The sequence below is a fragment of the Pongo abelii genome, chromosome 6 (assembly GCF_028885655.2).
Source record: "Pongo abelii isolate AG06213 chromosome 6, NHGRI_mPonAbe1-v2.0_pri, whole genome shotgun sequence".
Taxonomy (NCBI): Eukaryota; Metazoa; Chordata; class Mammalia; order Primates; family Hominidae; genus Pongo; species Pongo abelii.
In genome coordinates this window covers 8,472,317-8,497,643 of record NC_071991.2, presented here as the reverse complement: position 1 = coordinate 8,497,643, position 25,327 = coordinate 8,472,317, and the positions used below count along the sequence as shown (strand labels likewise).

Here is a 25,327-nt window from a genome sequence, read left to right as displayed (position 1 = left end):
CACACCTGGCTAATTTTGTATTTTTAGTAGAGATGAGGTTTCACCATGTTGGCCAAGCTGGTCTTGAACTCCTGACCTCAGGTGATCTGCCCGTCTTGGCCTTCCAAAGTGCTGAGATTACAGGTGTGAGCCACCGCGCCTGGCTCAAGCTCAAATTTGATTTAGATCCCTGCATTTCGGGCTTAAGGAATTTATATTTACAGAGTTGCGTGATCATCTTCAGCATTCAAGCACATGTTATCTGGCAGAAACCGTGCAAAGTATCTTCCATGAGTGATCTAATTTAATCCTTACAAGGAAGGTACAATTATTATCCCTATAAAAATGGAGAAGAGGGGCCGGGCATGGTGGCTCATGCCTGTAATCCCAGCACTTTGTGAGGCTGAGGCGGGTGGATCACGAGGTCAGGAGATCAAGACCATCCTGGATTACACGGTGAAACTCTGTCTCTACTAAAAAAATACAAAAAATTAGCTGGGTGTGGTGGCAGGTGCCTGTAATCCCAGCTACTCAGGAGGCTGAGGCAGGAGAATGGCGTGAACCTGGGAGGCAGAGCTTGCAGTGAGCCGAGATCACGCCACTGCATTCCAGCCTGGGTGACAGAGCAAGACTCCATCTCAAAAAAAAAAAAAAAAAAAAAAAATGGAGATGAGGGAAATGACACCCAGAGACGTGACTGCCCACCCCAGGTTACACAGTGGGCAAGACGGGTGCTGGGACTTGAGTCCTCTAAGTCCAGGGCCCCTGCCCTTCACCAGAATGAAAAGAGCCTTCTCTCTCCTGCTCTTCCTGGAAGAAGCATTTGTCCTCAGAAAGGATAAAGACGGTCTATGCTGGGTGCGGTGGCTCATGCCTGTTATCCCAGCACTTTGGGAGGCTGAGATGGGAGGATTGCTGGACCCCAGGAGTTCGAGACCAGCCTGGGCAACCATAGAGAGACTCCATTTCTTTTCTATTTTTTGAGATGGAGTCTCCCTCTGTCACCCAGGCTGGAGTGCAGTGGTGCAATCTCAGCTCACTGCAATCTCTGCCTCCCAGGTTCAAGCGATTCTCATGCCTCGGCCTCACAATTAGCCTGGGACTACACACAGCACCATGCCTGGCTAATTTTTGTATTTTTAGCAGAGATAGGGCTCGCCATGTTGCCCAGGCTGATCTCAAACTCCTGAGCTCAAGTGATCCACCCATCTTGGCCTCCCAAAGTGCTGGGATTACAGGTGTGAGCCACCGCGCCCGGCCAGGAGACACTCTATTTCTACAAAATATAAAAAAATTAGCCAGGCGTGGTGGTGTGTACCTGTGGTCCCAGCTACTCTGGGGACTGAGGTGGGAGGATCACTCAAGCCCAGGAGTAGGAGGCTGCATTGAGCTATCATGGCACTGCTGCACTCCAGCCTGGGGGACAGAGCAAGACCTTGTCTCCAAAAAAGTTAAAAATAATTGTTAAAAAAGACTTCACGGACAAGAAGCTGCTCTGTCTGTCCATTTGGCCACATCCAGTCTTCAGGGCTCTCGACTCAGGCCCAGCAAACCTTGCTCTGCTCCCTCTGTCCGCAAATGTGCAGTGACAGCATCTATACTCCTGAAACCCTCCATCGGCCTCTGACGCAGCGGAACATGAAGAACACCCTTGAGCTCCTTGTCCTCCTGTGTGGCATCAGCCCCATGCCTCCCAAGGGCCCCATTATCTAAATTTAATCTCATGTGACAGGTGCCCAGAGCTGTTTCTGCCGGGTGATTTATGGAGACAAAGTGGGCCCCCTTCCAAACCGAGGGTAGTCTGCCCCAGCACCAAGATACATGGGAGAACTGGTTCCAGGTTTGCCAGGCACCCAGGGCGACAACCACTGGGCCACTCTGCCCATCCTGGGGACAACAAAGTCCCTGGGCTACTTCGGAGTGGCTTTATTTATTTATTTATAAGTGCAAATGCTTTTATATTCAGCCCCTGTAAAGCTATCAGATATTTGAAAAAAGTGTGTATTTTTGTTGTTTTGTTTTTGAGACAGCGCCTTACTCTGTTGCCCAGCCTGGAGTGCAGGGGCATGATCATAGCTCACTGCAGGATCACTTAAGCCCTGAAGGTCCTGGGCTTAAGCGATCCTCCGGCCTCAGCCTCCTGAGTAGCTGGGACTACAGGTGCACGCCACCATGCCTTGTTGCTTTTTAATTTTTCATTTTTTTTTTTGTAGGTACAGGGTCTCACTATGTTGCTTAGGCTGGTCTTGAACTCCTGGTCTCAAGCAATTCTCCCGCCTCAACCTCTTAAAGTTCTGAGATTATAGTGTGAATCACTGCACCCAGCCATAAAAAACTTTTTTTTGGTTTGTTTGTTTTTGAGACACAGTCTCGCTCTGTTGCCCAGGCTGGAGGGCAGTGGCATGATCTCGGCTCACTGCAACCTCCACCTCCCGGGTCCAAACAATTCTCCTGCCTCAGCCTCCTGAGTAGCTGGGACTATAGGTGCGGGCCACCACGCCCAGCTAATTTTTTTTGTATTTTTTAGTAGAGACAGGGTTTCACCATGTTGGCCAGTCTGGTCTTGAACTCCTGACCTCTAGTGATCCACCTGCCTTGACCTCCCAAAATGCTGGGATTATAGGCATGAGCCACCACGCCCAGCTGAAAGTTTTTAAATGTGAACCAAAGAGTCTAGTTTTAAGAACTTAGCTAGGAATGAGTGAGTTCTTACTCACATAATGGAGTTCTCACTCACATAATGGAGTTCTCCAAATGAGTAACAGAAGTGTAAAATGAAAGGCACGTCCCTTAGAGATTTGAAATTTTTCTGTGACACAGTCCTGGCTGTGCTCTTTATTGAAGAAGTTTGCAGTCATTTTCAGAATTCACTCCAGAAGCTGACTTTTTAATTTGGGCATCCGTAAACTAGTCATGGCAAAAGACACGCAAAGAAAAACACCATCACGCCAAAAAGGATGAAGAGCCAGGGATCCAACCAGTAGGAGAGCTCGGGAAGTCCGTTTGCTCTGGACTGAGGCCTGGCCACTTCTGGGGACCATCCTAGCCATCTGCCACGCGCCCACCTCCACCTCCTTCCTGCAGACCTGCTGCGACCCTAGCACTTGTAAAAGCCCTACTTACTCATTTTTGTTGTGGTAGAATAAACACTATGAAATTTACTATTTTAACCATTTTGAGTGTGCAGTTGGCCAGGCGTGGTGACTCATGCCTGTAACCCCAGCATTTTGGGAGGGCGAGGCGGGAGGATCGCTTGAGGCCAGGAGTTTGAGACCAGCCTGGGCAACATGGTGAGATCCCAACTCTATTTAATATACAAAAATTAGCCAGTGTGCTGGCGCTTGCCTGTAGTCTCAGCTACTGGGGAGGGTGAGGCACAAGAATCGCTTGAACTCAGAAGGTGGAGGTTGCAGTGAGCTGAGATTGCACCACTGCACTCCAGCCTGGGAGACTGAGTGAGATCTGTCTTAAAAAAAAAAAAAAGTTAGCCAGATGTGGTGGTGCATCCCAGCTACTCGGGAGGCTGAAGCAGGAGGATTGCTTCGGCCGGGGAAGTCAAGGCTGCCGTGAGCTGAAATTGCACCACTGTACTCCAGTGTGGGTGACAGGGTGAGACTCTATCTCAAAAAAAAAAAAAAAGTAGTTCAGTAGTGTTAAGTATATTCACATTGGCCAGGCACATTTGCTCATGTCTGTAACCCCAGCACTTTGGGAGGCCGAGGTGGGTGGATCACCTGAGATCAGGAGTTCAAGACCAGCCTGGCCAACATGGTGAAACCCTGTCTCTACCAAAAAAAAAAAAAAAAAAAAAAAAAATTAGCTGGGTATGGTGGTGGGTGCCTGTAATCCCAGCTACTTGGGAGGCTGAGGCAGGAGAATTGCTTGAATCCAGGAAGTGGAAGTTGCAGTGAGCCAAGATGGTGCCACTGCACTCCAGCCTGGGCAACAGCGCAAGACTCTGTCTCAAGAAAAAAAAGTATATTCACATTGTTGTGTAAGGAATTTCCAGAACATTTTTTATCTTGCAAAACTGAAATTCTATCCATTAAATACTAACTCCCCATTTCCCTCCTCCAGCCTCTGGTAACCCACATTCTATTTTCTGTCTCTATGAATTAGCTTGCTCTAGGTGTCTCATTTAAGTGGAATCATGCAATATTTGTCTTTTAATGACTGGTTTAGTTCACTGAGCATACTGTTCTCATGTTTTATTATGTTGTGCCGTGTGATAGAATTTCCATCTTTTTTATGGCTAAATAATATTCCATGGCATGGTGCTTGCTTTGGCAGCACATATACTAAAATTGGAAAGATACAGAGAAGAGTAGCATGGCCCCTGCGCAAGGATGACATGCAAACTTGTGAAGCGTTCCATATTTTTTTTCATAATAGCGAAGACTTGGAATCAACCCAAATTCCCACCAATGATAGACCGGTTAAAGAAAATGTGGCACATATACACCATGGAACACTATGCAGCCATAAAAAAGGATGAGCTCATGTCCTTTGCAGGGACATGGATGAAGCTGGAAACTATCATTCTTAGCAAACTAACACAAGAACAGAAGACCAGACACCACATGTTCTCACTCATAAGTGGGAGTTTAACAGTGAGAACCCATGGAAACAGGGAAGGGAACATCACACACCGGGGCCTGTAGGGTAGTAGGAAGATAGGGGAAGGATAGCATTAGGAAAAATATCTAATGTAGATGACGGGTTGATGGGTACAGCAAATCACCATGGCATGTGTATACCTATATAACAAACCTGCACGTTCTGCACATATATCCCAGAACTTAAAGTATAATAAAAAAAAATTTCATGGCACGAATGTATCACACTGTGTTTATCAATTTATCTGTTGATGGACACCTGGGTTGCTTCTACCTTTTGGCTATTGTAAACAATGCTGCTATAAAATTGGTTATGGATTAGCTGGGCATGGTGGCGCATGCCTATAGTATCAGATCCTCAGGAGGCTGAGGCAGGAGAATCGCTTGAACCTGGGAGGTGGAGGTTGCAGTGAGTGGAGATTGCACCACTGCCCTCCAGCCTGGGTGATAGAGTAAGACTCTGTTTCAAAAAAAAAAAAAAAAATTGGTTATGCAAATATCTCCTTGGGCCCCTGATTTTGCTTCCTTTAGGTACAAAGCCAGAAGTGCAACTGCTGGATCTGTTTTTAAGTTTTCGAGGAACCTTGTTCATTTCTTGTGTGCTCTGCCATTTATGAATCTGCAGAGGAGCGAGGTGCATGCAGGGAAAAGTCTGTTTCCTCCTGAAGGCACTGCTGGCATGGCATGGGGGTTGTGGCAGTGGGTGAGGACTATTGCCCCTCTCTCTTTCTTCAGGAATTGCTGATGAAAGCCACCACTTGGATTCATCAAATTTTCAAGAGAAAGAAAAAAGGGGTTTTGATGGAAGGCAAGATGACTCCAGGGCTCCTCTGGAGAAATTTTGTGATTTGAGGAGGGAGGGAGCTGGAGGGGATTGCTTTTACTCTGTTCTGCACAATTCAGGTCCTGGAGCTTGATCACAAATGCTGGTTTTGCAGTTATCAGGATCCACCAGACAGGAAAAAAGTTTCCCATGTTCAAAAGTGTGGACTAGCAGGGGCAAGAGCCCAGTTTGGTGCACAGTGAACAAATGCTGGTGATTGTACTGCATTTCATGATGCACAGGCCACATCTTTGTAAATGCATCAGCTAAAACTCTCTGGATTCGAAATAACTGCTCTCCTACACATAGGCCCCCAGGGGGAAAATGTCTACTATAATCCAGTTTTTAAATGGAAAAGGAGAAAGAAAAAGCCCTGGTGGCATTTCTGCTGCAGAAAATTATCAGCAACTTGCTCACGGTTTTGGAGAAAATCTTCCAACTGATACAACATGTATCAATCTTCCAATTGATGCAACAGTCTTCCAATTGATACAACAATCTTCCAGTTGTTACAATAATCTTCCAATTGACACAACAATCTTCCAATTGACACAACAATCTTCCAGTTGATACAACAATCTTCCAATTGATACAATATTCCAATCTTCCATTTGATACAACATGTCAAAATTTCAGGGAAGACATCAAGAGCAGTTTGCATGAGGTAGGGAGTAGAGTTAGCAAAAGCCTAGAAGGCCTTAGACACAACCGGCATGGAAAAGGCCATTTGGGGCCAGGCACGGTGGCTCACGCCTGTAATCCCAGCACCTTGCCCAGGCCAAGGTGGGCAGATCACCTGAGGTCAGGAGTTCGAGACCAGCCTGGGCAACATGGTGAAACCCCATCTCTAGTAAAAAATACAAAAATTAGCCAGGCATCATGGCATGTGCCTGTAATCCCAGCTACTCGGGAGGTTGAGGTAGGGAGAATTGCTTGAACTCGGGAGACGGGGGTTGCAGTGAGCCAGGATTGCACTACTGCACTCCAGCCTGGGCAACAGAGCGAGACTCCATTTCAAAACAAAACAAAACAAAACAAAAAAATGAAAAACAAAAAATAAAAGGCTGTTTGGGGTTAGGGAAGGATTTTTTAAATTGGTAGGAAGCATGGGAAACTATCAGAAATTGCTTTTATTTTACTTTATTTATTTATTTTTTTTTAGAGACAAGGTCTTTCTCTGTCACCCAGGTTGAAGTGCAGTGGCACGAACACAGCTCACTGCAGCCTCCAATCCTTAGGCTCAAGCAATTCTCCCACCTCAGCCTCTCCAGTAGCTGGGACCATAGGTCCACTCAACCATGCCTGGCCCATTTTAAAATTTTTTGTAGGGCCAGGTGTGGTGGCCCACGCCTGTAATCCCAGCACTTTGGGAGGCCAAGGCAGGAAGATCACTTGAGGTCAGATGTTTAACACCAGCCTGGGCAACATGGCAAAACCCTATCTCTACTAAAAATACAAATAATAATAATAATAATAATTAGCTGGGGATGGTGGTGTGTGCCTGTAATCTCAGCTACTCAAGAGGCTGAGGCAGGAGAATTGCTTGAACCTGGGAGGTGGAGGTTGCAGTGAGTCAAGATTGCACCATTGCACTCCAGCCTGGGTGACACAGCGAGACTCCATCTCAAAAAAAATAAATACATACAAATACAAATAAAAAATTAATAAAAAATTAATAAGAATAATAAGATAAAAAAACTTTTTGTAGACACAAGGTCTCACTATGTTGCCCAGGGTGGTCTTGAACTCTTGCCCAGAGAGGTCCTCAAGTGATCCTCCCATGGGAGTCTCCCAAAATGCTGAGATTATAGGCATGAGACACAGCACCTGGCCTAGAGAACACTTTTAAATCACAGAAGATGCTTTTCAATCACTTCTTGCCTTGCAATCAGTCTGACACCTCTCTCTTCTGATCTCTCTCTCAGGCTGTCGGGAGCTCCTGTTCCTGGGTCCTCGCCAGTCTCTGGAGGACCTGCCTCCTGTTTTCAGGGCTGTGTCTTTCCTGGGTAGACGAACCTCAGGGCCTCTGAGGATGTCCTAGGAGGAATTCTCACCAAGAGGTTCAGGTCAGCAAAAGAAAAAAGTCAGAGGGGCAGAAATCACTCCCCTGCCCCATGTCCAATGGAATCAGCTGTAGGAAGGAATTCTAAACACGTCCCTGCCTGAGCTCTGTTCCTTCCCAGCCAAATGATGTCTGCATGGGGCAGTGTGGGGCAGCAACACCAGGACCCCTGACGTGGGCTGCAGGCTCTCCAGGCACTCCTGGGCCGGCACTGGATGTTGGCTGGAGCTGTGGGCACAGCAGCCCTAGGATTCCTGCCCAAGGCTCACTTTGCCCATCATTGGTGGCTTGAGGGAGATTGTGAACCAGCTCAGAGGGGCCAAGTCATAAATTCAGGGTTGCACAGGCTGCAACGGAATTACTTCCTTTCTGGAAGAACTCACTGCAGTCGTCCAGGAAGGCTTCTTGGTAGAGAGAAGGGTTGACTGTGGAAAGACACTAGAATTCTGGTGTTTTCTCCATATTGTCTTGCCTTCTCAGTCACTCTAAAGAAAGAACTCACACTTGCCACTGCTTAATAACCACCTCCCATGGAACTGGCCATCTCTGTGCAGCATCTCATCTCTCATTTTTTTTTTTTTTTTTTTTTTTTTTAGATGGAGTCTCACTCTGTCACCCAGGCTGGAGTGCAGCGGCACGATCTTGGCTCACTGCAACCTCCGCCTCCCCAGTTCAAGAGATTCTCCTGCCTCAGACTCCCAAGTAACTGGGATTACAGGCGTGCACCACCACACCTGGCTAACTTTTGTACTTTTAGTAGAGAGAGGGTTTCACCATGTTGGCCAGGCTGGTCTCGAACTCCTGACCTTATGATCCACCTGCCTTGGCCTCCCAAATTGCTGAGGTTACAGGCGTGAGCCACCGCACCCAGCTTGCATCTCATCTCTTATGGGCTGAATGGTGTCTCTCTAAAATTCATGCATTGAAATTGTACACCCCAGTACTTGAGAATGTGGCTGTGTTTGGAGACAGGGTCTTTAATTAATTAATTAATTAATTATTTGAGATGGAGTCTCACTCTGTCTCCCAGGCTGGAGTATAGTGGCGTGATCTCGACTCACTGCCACATCTGCCCCACCATGTTCAAGTGATTTTCGTGTCTCAGCCTCCTGAGTAGCTGGGATTGCAGGTGTGTGCCACCGTGCCTGGCCAATTTTTGTATTTCTAGTAGAGACGGGGTTTCACCATGTAGGCCAGGCTGGTCTTGAACTCCTGACCTCAAGCGATCCACCCACCTCGGCCTCCCAAAGTGTTGGGATTACAGGCGGGAGCTACCATGCTCAGGAGACAGGGTCTTCAAAGGTAGTAACTGAGTTGACATGAGGTTGTTAGGAGTGGGTCTTAAGCCAACATGGCTGCTGTCCTTCTAAGAAGAGGAAATTTGGACACAGTCTCGTATAGAGGGAAGACCGTAGAGGAAGAGGATGCCCTCTACAAGCCAAAGAGAGAGGCTTCAGAAGGAACCCACTGGACTGGGCATGGTGGCTCATGCCTGTAATCCCAGAACTTTGGGAGGCTGAGGCAGGCAGATCATGAGGTCAAGAGTTCGAGACCAGCCTGACCAACATGGTGAAACCCTGTCTCCACTAAAAATACAAAAATTAGCCGGGTGTGGTGGTGGGTGTCTGTAATGTCAGCTGCTTGTGAGGCTGAGGCAGGAGAATTGCTCAAATCTGGGAGGTGGAGGTTGAAGTGAGCCTACATCACGCCATTGCACTCCAGCCTAGGCGACAGAGCAAGACTTCATCTCAAAAAAAAGAAAGAAAGAAACAAACAAACAAAAATTAGCCAGGCATGGTGGTGGGCACCTATAATCCCAGCTGCTTGGGAGGCTGAGGCAGGAGAATCACTTGAATCCAGGAGGCAGAGGTTGCAGTGAGCCGAGACTGCGCCATTGCACTCCAGCTTGGGAGACCAAGCAAGACTCTGTCAAAAAAAAAAGGAACCCACTTTCCCAACACCTTGATCTTGGACTTCCAGCCTCTAGAATGGTGAGAAAATAAATTCCTGCTGTTTAAGCCTGTGCATGTGGTACTTCGTGATGGCAGCCCCTGCGAACAAAGGCACCATTGAATTCTCAAGACAGGCTTGCCCGAGATTGTTTGAGGCTGGAGAGGCTGCTGCTGGGTTGCTGGGGGTCTCTCTCCACTCTGACCTGTGTCTGAAGCGCCGTTTCTTCTGCAGCTGTTCCTGGAAGCGCTGCCTGTGTCCTCAGGACAATTTGGGCTGGATCAATGTCTTTCCTCCCAATTCATCAGCCCTGGACAGCAAGAATGATAGCAGGGCAGCCAGCCAGGGTCTGAGCCAACAGTCTTGCTCAGGGCAGGACAGCACCAAGCCAGAGAGTCCCTGGAGAGGGCTGAACTCTTCTTGGTGGTCGGTGGCCTGGCTCAAAAGCTAGAGGCCAGTGCCAGAATAGCCATGTCACAGCCAGTGTATGGGTTTGCACTGCAGGCAGTGATACTATTATGGCACAAATAGTCTGGACCAGGCTCTCTGCTGAAGAATGCCAGACTTCTGGCTGCTTGTGCAATATTTTGAGACAGGGTCTCTGTCCCCCAGGCTGGAGGGCAGTGGATCACAGCTCACTGCAGCCTCAAACTTGACTCAAGCAATCCTCCCACATCAGCCTCCTGAGTAGCTGGGACTACAGGTGCATGCTACCATGCCTGACTAATTTTAACATTTTTTTTGTAGAGACAGGGGGATCTCACTATGTTGCTCAGGCTCTCAAGCAATCCTCCCACCGAGGCCCCCCAAAGAGCTGATATTACAGGCATGAGCCACTGTGCCTGGCCTGCTTGTGCAAGAATGTCTTTCTGCCATCTTATTTCACTTGCTGTAAATAGTAAATATTCCAAATGCTTTAATGGCCCTAAGAAGGTTTTTTTTTTTTTGAAATGGAGTCTTGCTCTCTCACCCAGGCTAGAGTACAGTGATGCGATCTTGGCTTACTGCAATCTCCGCCTCCTGGGTTCAAGTGATTCTTCTGCCTCAGCCTGCCGAGTAGCTGGGATTACAGGCACGCGCCACTAGGTCTGGCTAATTTTCATGTTTTTAGTAGAGATGGGGTTTCATTTTGGCCAGGCTGGTCTTGGAATCCTAACCTCAAGTGATCCTCCTGACTCGGCCTCCCAGGGTGCTGGGATTACAGGTGTGAGCCACTGTGCCTGGCCACAAGGTTTCTATTGGTATAATTTCTAGCTCACCTTAGTTTTGGGACCTCCAGTGATCGTCTCTGACCAGGATCCAGCATTCGTATCCTGAGTCCTTATCCCTACAATCTTCACCTCCCCAGGAGCCCCAGGCGTTTGTGTCTCCTTTCCAGAGAACTTAAAACTCTATTAGTAATCATTGCTGGGCGTGGTGGCTCATGCCTGTAATCCCAGCACTTTGGGAGGCCGAGGTGGGTGGATCACCTGAGATCAGGAGTTCAAGACCAGCCTGGCCAACATGGTAAAACCCCGTCTTTACTAATAATACAAAAAAATTAGCCAGGTATGGTGGCAGGCACCCGCAATCCCAGCTACTTGGGAGGCTGAGGCTGGAGAATCACTTGAACCTGGGAGGCGGCGGTTACAGTGAGCAGAGATCATGCCACTGTACTCCAGCCTGGGCAAAAAGAGTGAAACTGTCTCAAAAACAAAAACAAAACAAACAACTCTATCAGTAATCAATGCCTTCAGGTGCTGGGCAGAAAGCAGGGAAATTCTCTCCCTTCTTAGGCTGTGTTATTCACTATCTGTTTTTCTAGCTGTTCCCTCTGTTGCCTCCTGGAGACGGTGTCATGATACACACAATCAATATTTGATTTCTTTCCTGGACCCCAAATGCCAGTTGGTGAAGTCAGAGATGATGCAATATCCCCCCTTGGAGAAGAGAGAACTCCCCCGGGTGCGGTGACTCATGTCTGTAATCCCAGCACTTTGGGAGGCCGAGGCAGGTGGATCACCTGAGGTCAGGAGTTCGAGACCAGCCTGGCCATCATGGAGAAATCCCATCTCTACTAATCATACAAAAATTAGCTGGGCGTCGTGGCACATGCCTGTAATCCCAGCTACTTGGGAGGCTGGGGCAGGAGAATCGATTGAGCCTGGGGCGGGGGGTGGGGAGGGGAGGCGGAGGTTGCAGAAAGCTGGGATCACTCCACTGCACTCCAGCCTGGGCAACAAGAGCAAAACTCTGTCTCAAAAAAAAAAAGAGAAGAGAGAACTCTTGGTTGAGTTGTCCTGAGAATCTGTTGTAATTCATCAGGCACTATTTCCTTGGTGGAGTTTTGGATTGGAAAAAAACTTGCCTACACACTTATATTTCAGTCAAGTGCCGGCTGTACCTTCATCTGTAATATAATCTGCAAATAAAGAAGAGGAGAGCTGGATGTCTCTAACACACATCCCCGCAGGCAACAAGGTAATAGAAAATGCAATGGGCTGGGCCTCAGAACTATCCAAGGCTCCCCCACCTACTTGCTGTATGTATAAGATCGACTTGAGGCCAGGAATGGTGGCTCATGCCTGTAATCCCTACATTTTGTGAGGCTGAGGAGGGAGGATCGCTTGAGGCAAGGAGTTCAAGACCAGCCTGGGCAACATAGTGAAACTCTGTCTCTGCAAAACTTAAAAAAAAAAAAAAAATGAGCTGGGTATGGTGGCATGTACCTGTAGTCCCAGCTACTTGGGAGGCTGAGGTGAGAGGATCACTTGAGGTCAGCAGTTGGAGGCTGTAGTGAGCTATGATCGTGCCACTGCCCTCCAGCCTGGGTGACAAAGCAAGACTCTGTTTCAAAAAAAAAAAAAATTAATTTGATCAAAACTGACCTGGGAATTAGCTTGAGTGGGTTTCTTGGAGGGTTATTCCTTCCCCCAACCCCCAGTAAGGCCAGGTGATTGGAAGGCCTAGGCTGGAATTGGGGGAGGAGGCAAGGAGCTCTGGAGGGCCAGGAATAGAGGATGACTGTGTCCTCAGGAAAGGGCTGGTCCTTAAGGAACCTTCCACAGCCTTGAGGCTTCATTGACGAGACTCAGAGTTAGTTGGATGGAAAAGCTGCGTCAGTGTCTGCTCTGCTGAGTCAGAGAGGAGATGAGGAGGATTCGGTTCCACTGGCCCCCACGGTGGGGGAGGTATAGGAAAGGGAGGCATGGCACTGACCTATAAAGAATGGCAGGATGTGGCCACCAGGAGCCCTAATTTAGGGGTTCAGACTCTGGGGTGCACAATGGATCTCAGAAGTTTGCAAAATCCCTAGAACTGCCTGCAACAGTGCATGCGCTGAGAAGAGCATCTGTGTGCAGGCAGCGGGGTGCATCTATCAGAGGAGATGGGCTGTGGCTCTCTTTGGGGGCCCAGAGTGAGTCTGACACTGGTCCACTCTCCCACAAAAGACTCAGAATCGCATTTGAAACACCTCCACTGTCACCACGGGCCTCCCTGCAGCGTCCCTGTACATGGAGTGTCTCTTGCAGTCGCCCCTAAACGGACCTCTCTGCCCTCTCTCTCACCCCAAAACCCCATTCTCATGGAGAGCAGGCAGAAGAATCTTGGCAAAGTCACAGATCTCACATCTTGTGCTCCTGTGTGAGAATCTCCCATGCCTCCCCTCGCCCTTTGATCTGGGCTCCAAGATCCAGACCTTCTTCCACGGGCGGCAAGACCCCTGATGATCCTGCTCCATCTCAATTTCTCTCCACCCTTTGCCCTTTACTCTCCACCCCAGGCACAAACCAATCCCCTGGGGGCTCCATCTCCGGAGACCGACCACCTAGCTTGCCTGGCACTGTGGGGGTTTCTCAGGACGTGAGACTTTCCTTTTTCTTTTTTCTTTTTCTTTGAGACAGAGTCTCACTCTGTTGCCCAGGCTGGAGTGCAGTGGCGTGATCTTGGCTCACTGCAAGCTCTGCCTCCCAAGTTCATGCCATTCTCCTGCCTCAGCCTCCTGAGTAGCTGGGACTACAGGTGCCCGCCACCATGCGCAGCTAACTTTTTTGTATTTTTAGTAGAGACGGGGTTTCACCGTGTTCGCCAGGATGGTCTTGATCTCCTGACCTCGTGATCCACCCTCCTCGGCCTCCCAAAGTGCTGGGATTACAGGCATGAGCCCCCTCCCCTCCCCTCCCCTCCCCTCCCATCTCCTTTCCTCTCCTTTCTTTCTGACGGAGTCTTGCTCTGTGCCCAGGCTGGAGTGCAGTGGTGCGATTTTGGCTCACTGCAACCTCCACCTCCCAGATTCAAGAGATCCTCCTGCCTCAGCGTCCAGAGTACCTGGCATTACAGGCATGTACCACCATGCCCAGCTAATTTTTATATTTTCAGTAGAGACAGGGTTTTGACATGTTGGCCAGGCTGGTCTCAAACTCCTGGCTTCAGGTGATTCGTCCACCTCTGCCTCCCCAAAGTGCTGGGATTACAGGCATGAGCCACCACACCCAGCCGGGACATGGAACTTTCAACACTAAAACCAAGATAGTTCCAGGTAAACTGGGACAGCTGGTCACTCTGGCTCTGTCCTCTTCCTGCGCTAGTCAGCTCTGGTCCCTCTTCATCCCTGGCCACCCCCTACACTGACTAGGTGGCCCTCATCTGTGCTCCCACAGCGCCCCATATCTTCTGTTTTAACGCCTACCTGGCTGTGTTGCAATTGCTTTTTTTTTTTTGGAGAGGGAGTCTGGTTCTGTTCTCTGGGCTAGAGGGCAATGGCCCAATCTCAGCTCACTGCAACCTCTGTCTCCTGGGTTCAAGAGATTCTCCTGCTTCAGCCTCCAGGACAGCTGGGATTACAGACATGCGCCACCATACTTGGCTAATTTTTGTGTTTTTAGTAGAGACAGGGTTTCCCAACGTTGGCCAGACTGGTCTCGATCTCATGACCTCAAGTGATTTGCCCGCCTCGGCCTCCCAAAGAGCTGAGATTACAGGCGTGAGTCACCGCGCCCAGCCACAATTGCTTCTTTAACCATTTCTTTTCCTTCCACCTTGTTTATTGCAGTATCTCTGCAGCAAACATGTGATCTAGATGAGCAGAGCAAGGGGTGTGGTCAGGACAAGAGGGTTGGACAATTTCACACTGAACAACCCCAGTGAGTCATGGACTTAGCCCCCTCCCTGCCTGGAGACCTGTATTACAAGGGGCAAGACTGTGGTTCTGGTGTAAGTCAGGCGTATTTGATTGCAAGCAAGAGAAAAAAAAAATCTGAATAGTGTACATTAAATCCCTCCGAAAATTATTAGGCGGCTCTGGGCATTGTTCACGTTGAACAAGGTGAATGTTGAAATGGAGACAGGAGGACTCCGCCCTCATGACCTAATCACCTCCAAAGCCCTCACCTCCTAATACCATTGCCTTGGGGTCTCAGTTTCAACATCTAAATTTTTGGGGGGACAAAGACATCCAGACCATGGCAGAGAGTTGATCAGACGCAAACTGCTCAGGCACCTCATTTGTTTTGTGCAGTAATTAAATAGAAGCTGTTTGGAAATATGATTATAGATTGGCCCATCAAAGCAAATTAAAGCTCTGAAGAGTAATGGCCTCATTAGCTTCAGAATTCTGCCATTCCAAAGATCCAAATGCTCACTTGTCCTGAATTGGGAAATACCGAGGTCCGGCTACAAAAAGCCATCAAAGGGACACGAATGTCCAGCATTTGTGGATTTGGAGAGACCAAGGGGCCGCAGGTGTAGACCCATGTGTCAAGATGAACTGGCTGGCTTGGCTTCTGTTCCTATGAATGAATTAATTAATCCTCCCCGGCGACCTCTCAGTTCGTGTATAACTGATCCAGTCTGGAAATTCTTGGCTCCAGATGCTTGTTGGGTTCCTCCCCACCCTACCCACTCCTTCCTCTCCCAGCCCAGAAGACTCGGCCTTTTTTGCTTTCTATTCCTTTTCAAAACTGAGCCTGTACATCTGCCTTTGTTTCCTCTTCTAAATGAAAAATAAAATCCCAAGCCCCTCCACCCACCGATAGAGCGGACCCTCTGCTTGGCCACCCAAGAGGGATTCCAGAGAAACCTGAAACACTGGGTTCTTGGCCATGGCAGACAGGGAGGTTGAGCATGCCTTGTTATGCCCCACACCTGCCCCCACACAGCACCTTTTTCATTTTAGACACAAGTGACCAGCATTAAGGTTAAAACAGAGATCCTAAGATGGACATAACAGACTCTGTGACAAAAAGATACCAAATTATAAACAGGACTTGGCCGAGCACGGTGGCTCACGCCTGTAATTCCAGCACTTTGGGAGGCTGAGGCAGGTGGATCATGAGGTCAGGAGTTCGAGACCAGCCTGGCCAACATGGTGAAACCGCGTCTCTACTAAAAATGTAAAAATTAGCCAGGAATGATGGTGGGCACCTGTAATTCCAGCTACTTGGGAGGCTGAGGCAGTAGAATTGCTTGAACCTGAGAGGCGCAGGTTGCAGTGAGCCAAGATGGCACTACTGCACTCCAGCCGGGGCAACAAGAGTGAAACTCCAGGCCGGGTGTGGTGGCTCACACCTGTATTCCCAGCACTTTGGGAGGCCAAGGCAGGCGGATCACGAGGTCAGGAGATCGAGACCATCCTGGCTAACATGGTAAAACCCTGTCTCTACTAAAAATACAAAAAAATTAGCCAGGCGTGGCGGCAGATGCCTGTAGTCCCAGCTACTCAGGAGGCTGATGCAGGAGAATGGCTCCAACCCGGGAGGCGGAGCTTGCAGTGAGCTGAGATCGCACCACTGCACTCCAGCCTGGGCGACAGAGCAAGACTCCATCTTGAAAAAAAAAAAAAAGAGAGAGATCCTAAGACTGACAGAACGACAGAACAGACTCTTTGTGGCAATAAGATACCAAATTATAAACAGGACCTGAGGCTATGCTAGGCAAGGGTTAAATCACTCCCTATAAACCATAAAATCTCAATAAAGGTTTTTTTTTTTTTTTTTTCTTTGAGACAAGGTCTTACGCTGACACCCAGGCTGGAGTGCGGTGGTAAGACCATGGCTCACTGCAGCCTCGACTTCCTGGGCTCAAGTGATCCTCCCACCTCAGCCTCCTGGGTAGCTGGGACTACAGGAGCATACCACCACACATGGTCACATTTTTGTAGAGATGGGGTTTTGCCATGTTGCCCAGGCTGGTCTCAAATGCCTGAGCTTAAGTGATCACCTGCCTCAGCCTCCCAAAATGCTGGGATTATAGGTGTGAGTCACTGCACCTGGCCAGGTTTTAAAAAGAGTTTTTTTTAATAATCCAGTATAATGTGGCTTACTTTTTTTTTTTTTTTTTTTTTTTGAGACAGAGTCTTGCTCTGTTGCCCAGGCTGGAGTGCAGTGTCCTGATCTCGGCTCATTGCAACCTCCACCTCCCAGGTTTAAGCAATTCTCATGCCTTGGCCTCCCAAGTAGCTGGAATTACAGGCACGTGCCACCATGTCTGGCTAATTTTTGTATTTTTCTAAAGATGGGGTTTCACCAGGTTAGCCAAGTTGGTCTTGAACTCCTGACCTCAAGTGATCCACCTGCCTCGGCCTCCCAAAGTGCTGGGATTATAGGTGTGAGCCACTGCACTGGGTCAGTGTGGCTTGCTCTCCAACCTGACTCCTGTATAGCATCCCATGACAGATAACAGGAACTTCAGCATTCCTTTCTACGACTTCAAGTCTTTAGAAAAAGCTGAACTCTTCCAGTCAATTACCAACTAGAAAATCCCTAAAACTCGCCTATGACTTGTAATCCCCCTGCTTGGAGATGTCCTGCCTCTTCCTGCTGAACCAGTGTTAACCTTCCATGCATTGATTTATGATTTTACCTACAATTCCTGTTTCCCTAAAATGTATAAAACCAAGCTGTAACCAGACCTCCTTGGGCACACTTTCTCAGGACCACTTAAGGCTGTTCAGAATAAACCTTTTTAAATATTTTACAGGATTTTTTTTTCCTGTTAACACTCAGCAGTGTTAAAAGACTTCCCCTCACCCTAGACCCTGTGCACATTCATAGTTTTTCTGCTGACCTGGGAGATAAGATGGATGAGGTTCTGGAAGGTTCTAGAATTTTCCAGGGGCTTAGGCTCACCCCTGTCCGAGTCATGACTCGGACATGGAATGGATGCCTGGAGCACTTTGGGCTTCCTGGGCTCAGCTTCTAGAGCATGGGGCTCCCAGGGCCCTTTGAGCCTGATTTCCCCAGGGAACCGCCCTCCACTCCGGGTCCCTTCGGACTTGGCTGGTTAACCCCACCCCCTGGCCAATCAGAACACTGGAGCTCCCTGGGCCGGCCACGGCACTGCCACAGATGTTAATTTTGGAGTTGGCGCTGATGACCATCTGCTCCCAGAGATCTTCCTTCTCTCCTGGGTCTCCTGCTGCCTCTTGGGAAGTGAAGGCACTAGACTTGAGAAGGTTCTTAAGCAAGAACCACACAGGGAGCTTCTGCAAAACCTGCCCGGGCCTCACCCTCTAAGTGGGGGACTGGGACTGTGCACTTTGTAAAAGCCCACTGGGTGTGACCTGCGTCTATTTCGACCCCCATGATGAGTCTTGAGAACCCCCACCCAGGAGAATCTTCGGGTCTCACTCCCAACACCCCCACATTCCTTCCCGGCGAGGCAGCTAGAGCCGAGAAGACTTGATTTATTCATCTTGGTTACCGACAAGCTTTGGGGAGGCAGAGTTGTGGGGAAGATGGGCCAGCAGGCTGGGTTGCAAATGAAAACCAAACACATTCTGAATTATGAAATGCACACACACACACACACACAAACCCGGAAACCAGGCTCTTTCATTCAGATCTGGGGGACCGGATGCTGTATTCTTGGCAATGCAGTTGCAGAAAAATAAGTCTTTCTCCTGCCAGCCAGCCTGGCGTCGCGGTGAGGAGACTTCCACCCTGGGATGGGAGACAGGGCCCTTCTCTTAGGCGCCTGCTCCTTCGCCACTTCCCAATCAACCTTGCTCGTGTCTATTGATTTGTAGAGTCGGGAGGGAGGGGGAAAAATTGCCTATTTCAAGAAACTCGCTGGACACAGCGTGAAAAATGCAGACCTGAGGGTCACGTCGATGTAATTTCTAGAACCGTTGCAAACCAATTCCCATTCCTCCATTTCCTTAATCTTTTTAATAAATGAGCCCTCTAATTACATTTCCTTTTGAGATGTCCAGCAACAAAAACGCTAAGCTTGGAAGATAAAACCATTGCTTTGTCATAACATTATGCAAAGGCGGTGAGGGACACGTTCAGGATACACTTAGCTTTACGTTTAATTCACTCCATATTGATTTTCATCAATGTGACTTAAGCAATTACCTCTGAGTTAATTCTTATTTAAAAAGGAGAAGTTAAAAGTTGCACAACATAGACTTCAAGAACTTGGAGATGGCTGGGCGAAGTGGCTCACGGCTGTAATCCCGCACTTTGGGAGGCCAAGGTGGGCAGCTCACCTGAGGTCAGGAGTTCAGACCAGCCTGGAAAACATGGTGAAACAACATCTATACTAAAAATATAAAAAATTAGCTGGGTATGGTGGCACACACCTGTAGTCCCAGCTACCTGGGAGGCTGAGGTGGGAGAATTGCTTGAACTCGGGAGGCGGAGGTTGCAGTGAGCCGAGATCGCGCCACTGCATTTCAGCCTGGGCGACAGAGCGAGATTCCATCTCAAAAAAAAAAAAAAAAAAAAATCTCAGAGCTTTATAATGAACAGAGCCAGAGCTGTAGGGATCGGGTGTCTAGCAGCCACTTGCACCCCTTTTTTATTTTTTATTTTATTTTATATTTTTTTGAGACGGAGTCTTGCTCGTCGCCCAGGCTGGAGTGCAGTGGCGCAATCTCGGCTCACTGCAAGCTCCGCCTCCCAGGTTCATGCCATTCTCCTGCCTCAGCCTCCCAAGCAGCTGGGACTACAGGCGCCTGCCACCACGCCCCACTATTTTTTTGTATTTTTAGTAGAGACGGGGTTTCACCTTGTTAGCCAGGATGGTCTCGATCTCCTGACCTCATGATCTGCCCACCTTGGCCTCCCAAAGTGCTGGGATTACAGGCGTGAGCCACGGCGCTTGGCCCACTTGCACCCATTTTTAAGAGCAGCAAGAAAATAATGTGGCATATGCCATGCAGGCACCACGATCTTCCACAGCCACAGCATGGGGCTGAGATGTGGTTGCTTCGTTTTATAGGGAGATACACTGAGGAACTAGCAGGTTAAGTGTCCCCAGATGGGTGGGAGCTGGATCCCGTGTCCTCTCTGGGAGAGGTCACAGGCCACCAAGGATGTCACCAAGTCAGCAGTGAAATGCACTTTCTCTTGGCTGTCATCTGAGATGTTGCTCATTCATTAGCCAGGCATGGTGGTGTGCGCCTGTAGTTCTAGCTACTCGGGAGGCTGAGGCAGGAGGATGGCTTGAGCCCAGGAGTTTGAGGCTGCAGTGAGCTATGATGATGCCACTGCATTCTAGCCTGGGCGATAGAGTGAGACTCTGTCTCTAAACCAAAAGAGCAGGTATTCACGAACACCATCTTGGTATCCGGCCTCACACTGGACACTTACTCCCTGACAGACAGCTCTTCCTTTGCTCTGTCCCTTGGGAGATGTGTTGTGTGTGATGGAGAAGGTTTGAGGGTGAAGGATGAAAGGAGATAAAAGCTGATCAGGAAACAGAAAACGGATTGGTGGATGAGGAAAAGGAGAGCAGTGAAACTGGGTAAGGGAAACCCAGGGTGGCCCACCCTGAGGGTGACTCACCTTCCAGGTGGGGCAAAGGTCTCACTCTCAGCTTCTGCTCTCTCAGGACACCCCTCCTGAGGCGTGGGTTGATGGAGTGTGTCCAGGACACAAGGTTGGGAAATAGTGTTCAGTGGAGTTATGGCCACAGTGGTTAGGAAGAAGAGAGAAGGCATGGAAACTCCAGGGGTTGCTTATTCAGCTGTTGGAAAGGCAGTTTTCAACCCCTGCTTGGCCACATAAGAAAGGGCCTTGGCAGCAGGCGTGGTGGCGGGCACCTGTAGTCCCAGCTGCTACTCGGGAGGCTGAGGCAGGAGAATGGTGTGAACCCGGGAGGCGGAGCTTGCAGTGAGCAGAGATCACGCCCCTGCACTCCAGCCTGGGCGACAGAGCGAGACTCCGTCTCAAAAAAAAAAAAAAAAAAAAGAAAAAAAAGAAAGGGCCTTGGCAGCTGGGCAGCATAGCAAGACCCTGCCTCTAAAAAAAAAAAAAAAAAGTTGGGGAGGCGGTAGCTGGGTGTGGTGGCTCACGCCTGTAATCCCAGAACTTTGGGAGGCCGAGGTGGGCGGATCACCTGAGGTCAGGAGTTTGAGACCAGCCTGAACAACATGGAGAAACCTCGTTTCTACTAAAAATACAAAATTAGCTGAGCGTGGTGGCATGTGCCTGTAATCCCAGCTACTCAGGAGGCTGAAGCAGGAGAATCACTTGAACCTGGGAGGCAGAGGTTGTGGTGAGCCAAGATCGAGCCACTGCACTCCAGCCTGGACAAAAAGAGTGAAATTTTGTCTCAGAAAGAAAAAAAAAAATTAGCTGTGCGTGGTGGTGTGCACCTGTAGTTCCAACGACTTGGGAGGCTGAGGCAGGAGGATGGCTTGAGCCCAGGAGTTAAAAGGCTGCAGTGAGTTATAATGGTGCCACTGCATTCTAGCCTGGGTGACAGAGTGAGACTCTGTCTCTAAACCAAAAGAGAGGGTCTTAGGGCTGGATCACTTCCTTACCAACAACTAGGGAGCTCACGCAGCCTGTGCTGAGCTTAGCGCCCTGTGTGGGGGTATTGTTCCCTGTTTCAGACTCCACGTGTATTTTGTTCTGCTTCAGCGCATGCATACACGGCTCCCAGTCGTCTGTATCTGAGACCCCCCAACCCCGTGGGGGAGGGAGAAGGAGGGGTCCTTCCACTGCAGCATGAAGTGGGGTTCGTGCAGCTACACTGCCTATGTCAGTGGTTGAGTGGCTCTGCTGGCCTTGGGGGACTGGCACATTGCAAAGGGCTACATTGTGAGTGTCCTCTCTTCTCTGTTGCTGTAAATAAATGTTGTACCACTGGGGCCTGGTGCGTGTGTTTTGTCTGTTCTAAGTGACCTCGAATCCTGCACTGTTCTCTTCCCTGGAGGACACTTATCTGCCTTTTAACCTTGTCTGCATTCCTATGTGAGTCTGTCCTGCGGCACAGCCTGGCCACCCAGTGGACGGTAAAACAAGCCACTACACGACTGGAGTTTAAGACCTGTTTCCTCGAGCACCGTGGTGGATGGAAGTGCTCCCATTGGTCATATGGGGAAGCTGGGGCTCAGGGAGGGTTGTGGCTTGCTCACGATAACAGGAGCATGACTTGGACCCTGTGTGTCTGATTTCAAAGCTGTCATCTCTTTAAGAGGGAGACTCAGGTCAGGCGTGGTGGCTCATGCCTGTAATCTCAATGCTTTGGGAGGCCAAGATGGGAGGATCGCTTGAGGCCAGGAGTTCAAGACCAGCCTGGGCAACAGAGCAAGACCCTGTCTCTACAAAAAGTAATTTAAAAATTAGCAGGTAGCTGGGCGCGGTGGCTCACACCTGTAATCCCAGCACTTTGGGAGGCCAAAGTGGGTGGATTGCCTGAGGTCAGGAGTTTGAGACCAGCCTGGCCAACATAGTGAAACCCCGTCTCTACTAAAAATACAAAAAATTAGCTGGTCGTGGTGGCGGGTGCCTGTAATCCTGGCTACTAGCGAGGCTAAGGCAGGAGAGTCGCTTGAACTTGGGAGGCGGAGCTTTCAGTGAGCTGAGATTGCGCCATTGCACTTCAGCCTGGGCAACAAGAGCAAAACTCCATCTCAAAAAAATAATAATAATAAAATAAAAAAATTAGCAGGTGTGGGGGGCATGCCTCCAGCTACTTGGAAGGCTAAGGTGGGAGGATTGAGCCCAGGAGTTCGAGGCTGCAGTGAACCCTGATCCTGCCGCTGTGCTCCAGCCTGAGCCACAGAGCAAGACCCTGTCTCTAGAAAAAAAAAAAAAAAAAAAAAAAAAAAAGGGAAGACTCTTGTGAATACAGTCAGTGTTGATGAGCCTGAAAGGCAGAAGGGACCTCTAAGTAGTGAACAGGCAGGGGCTGAGCTGCCAAGAGGGCTTGCTGAAGCCAGGGGCAGCTGTGGGACTGACCAAGGGAAGGCAGGACAGGATCCCGGGCCTGTGCCCAGGTCAGGCATTGGACATTTGTTCTCCTAATGTCCTAATCTCTAAAATACTCCAGAGGCTGGGAGGAGCCCAGGTGTGCCAGGGAGGGCCTCTGCTGACCTCCACCCTCTTCCCCCTTCATCAAACATCTGTCTCGCTCTGTAGGAGTCTGATTGGCTGAGCCTGGATCACTTGACCACAGCCCAGTCCCCAGGGAGTGGGGACAGAGTGGACGCTTGCTCCCTCCACTCCTGAACAAAAGTGACATTGCCGCACCTGGCCTGGCACCTGCTTGTCTGTAGTGGTGCAGGAAGAGCTCACTGGGGTGGGCTGGCTTTTCTGCCAAAGGAGACAGCTCAGGGCTTTCTTTCCCTCCCTCCCTTCCTTCCTCCCTTCCTCCCTCCCTTCCTTTCTTTCCTTCTTTCTTTTCTTTTTTTTTTGACAGGGTCTTGCTCTGTCACCCACGCTGTAGTGCAGTGGCACCATCATAGCTCACTAGCCTCAACCTCCTGGGCTCAAGGGATCCCTCTGCCTCAGCCTCCCAAGTAGCTGAGACCACATGCATGCAACCCCCAATGCTGGCTAATTTTTTGTTTTTTGTAGAGATGGGGTTTTGCTATGTTGCCCAGGCTGGTATCAAACTTCTGGCCTCAAGCAATTCTCCTGCCTCAACCTCCCACAGGGCTGGGATTACAGGCGTGAGCCACCATGCCTGACCAGGCAGGACTTTCCTTGTCCTCAGGTGTGTCTTCTTGCCGGGAAAGGAGACAGCAAGGTGAGAGATGTTTGTTCTGCTGATGCATTGTGGGCACGGAGCCTGTGGCTTCTTTAAGTCTGAAGAAAAGGTTTGAGACCTGGAAAAAGCAATTATTGGCTGTGAAATATGGAAAGAAAATTGCAAATTCATAATCAATAACAAGTTTAATTAAACATCTACAGAATGTCATGTTATGACTACTCCACGGTGATGTGGTTGGTTATAAATGGTGTTTAACGAGGGACACAGGGTTGCTTAAAGCTGCTGGGGGTGACGTGGAAGAGAACCTGGTATTAGCCTCCTGGGGCTCCTGTATCGAATTCCTGAAGACTGGGTGGTTGAAACAACAGAAGTTTATTCTGTCACAGCTCTGGAGGCCAGACGTCTGACATCAGGTGTCAGCAGGACATGCGTCCCCCGAGGGGTCCAGGGGAGAATCCTTCCTGCCTCTTCCAGCTTCTCGTGTCGCAGAAAACCCCTGATATTCCCCAGCTTGTAGCTATGTCACTCCGATCTGTCTCCGTCATTACATGGCTTCCTTCTCTGGGCCCTCTCCTCTTCCATTTTTTATTATTATTATTTTGTCATTTCTTCTTCTATTTTTTATTATTACTATTTTGTAATTTCCTCTTCTATGTATTATTATTTTTGTTATTTTTAGAGATGGGGGTCTCACTTTCTTGCCCAGGCTGGAGTGCAGTGGCGTGATCATGGCTCACAGCAGCCTTGAACTCCCAGGCTCAAGCCATCCTCCCACCTCAGCCTCCTGAGTAGCTGGGACTATAGGTGCGCCCCACGACACCTGGCTAATTTTTATTTTTTATTTTTTTTGGTAGAAATAGGGTCTTGCTGTGTTGCCCAGGCTAGTCTCAAACTCCTGGTCTCAAGCGATCCTCCCAGCTTGGCTTCCCAAAGGAATGGGATTACAGGCATGAGCCACTTCTCCCAGCTTATCCTAGGTTCTCTTGAAGGTACTAGCAGGGACATGGGCAGCTGTGTATTATTCTAGTGGGAGGTGGTTCTGAAATGACACCTGGCCCTTGTCTAGTAAGAACACTTTAAAATAGCCCAAGGCAAGAATAGCCCCCCACTTCTCCAAGAGTTCATTTGATCCTCTAACCAGTTGCCCAAGGCATGAGGGTCCCCGGCAACACCCAGTTTCCTTCCAGTCCTGAACCCTAACACAGCTGAACCCTGCATGGGGGCAGAGGAGGTGCAGTGTGGCAGTATTCGCCACCCCTGCCAACAGGGCAGATTGGGGGCCTGTCCCCAGGTCAGACATTGTATCTTTTTTTTTTTTTTGAGATGGAGTCTCGCTCTGTTGCCCAGGCTGCAGTGCAGTGGCACGATCTCCGCTCACTGCAAGCTCTGCCTCCCGGGTTCATGCCATTCTCCTGCCTCAGCCTCCAGAGTAGCTGGGACTACAGGTGCCCACCACCACGCCTGGCTAATTTTTTGTATTTTTAGTAGAGATGGGGTTTCACCATGTTAGCCAGGATGGTCTCGATCTCCTGACCCCATGATCCGCCCACCTCGGCCTCCTAAAGTGCTAGGATTATAGGCGTGAGCCACCACGCCCGGCTGACATTGGGTCTTTGTTCTCCTAATGCCCTGCTAAGAATATGAATTGTGCCACTTTTTTTTTTTTCAAGATGGAGTCTCCCTTTGTTGCCCAGGCTGGAGTACAGTGGCGCGATCTTGGCTCACTGCATCCTCTGCCTCCCTGGTTCAAGCGATTCTCCTGCCTCAGCCTCCTGAGTAGCTGGGATTACAGGCATGCGCCACCACACCTGGCTAATTTTTGTATTTTTAGTATAGACGGGGTTTCACCATGTTAGGGCCAGGCTGGTCTCGAACTCCTGACCTCAAGTGATCTGCCCGCCTCGGCCTCCCAAAGTGCTGGGATTACAGGCATGAGCCACGGCACCTTGCCTGTTATGGGTTTTAAAGCAC

General features: G+C 49.3%; 1 non-coding gene across 1 annotated transcript; it reads left to right on the top strand.

Annotated features, from left to right (window-relative positions):
* Positions 1 to 4,253: 4,253 nt before the first annotated feature.
* On the top strand, positions 4,254 to 4,360 carry LOC112134549 (U6 spliceosomal RNA). The gene has a single exon (XR_002915950.1). It is a non-coding gene; the product is annotated as a U6 spliceosomal RNA (small nuclear RNA).
* Positions 4,361 to 25,327: the final 20,967 nt, after the last annotated feature.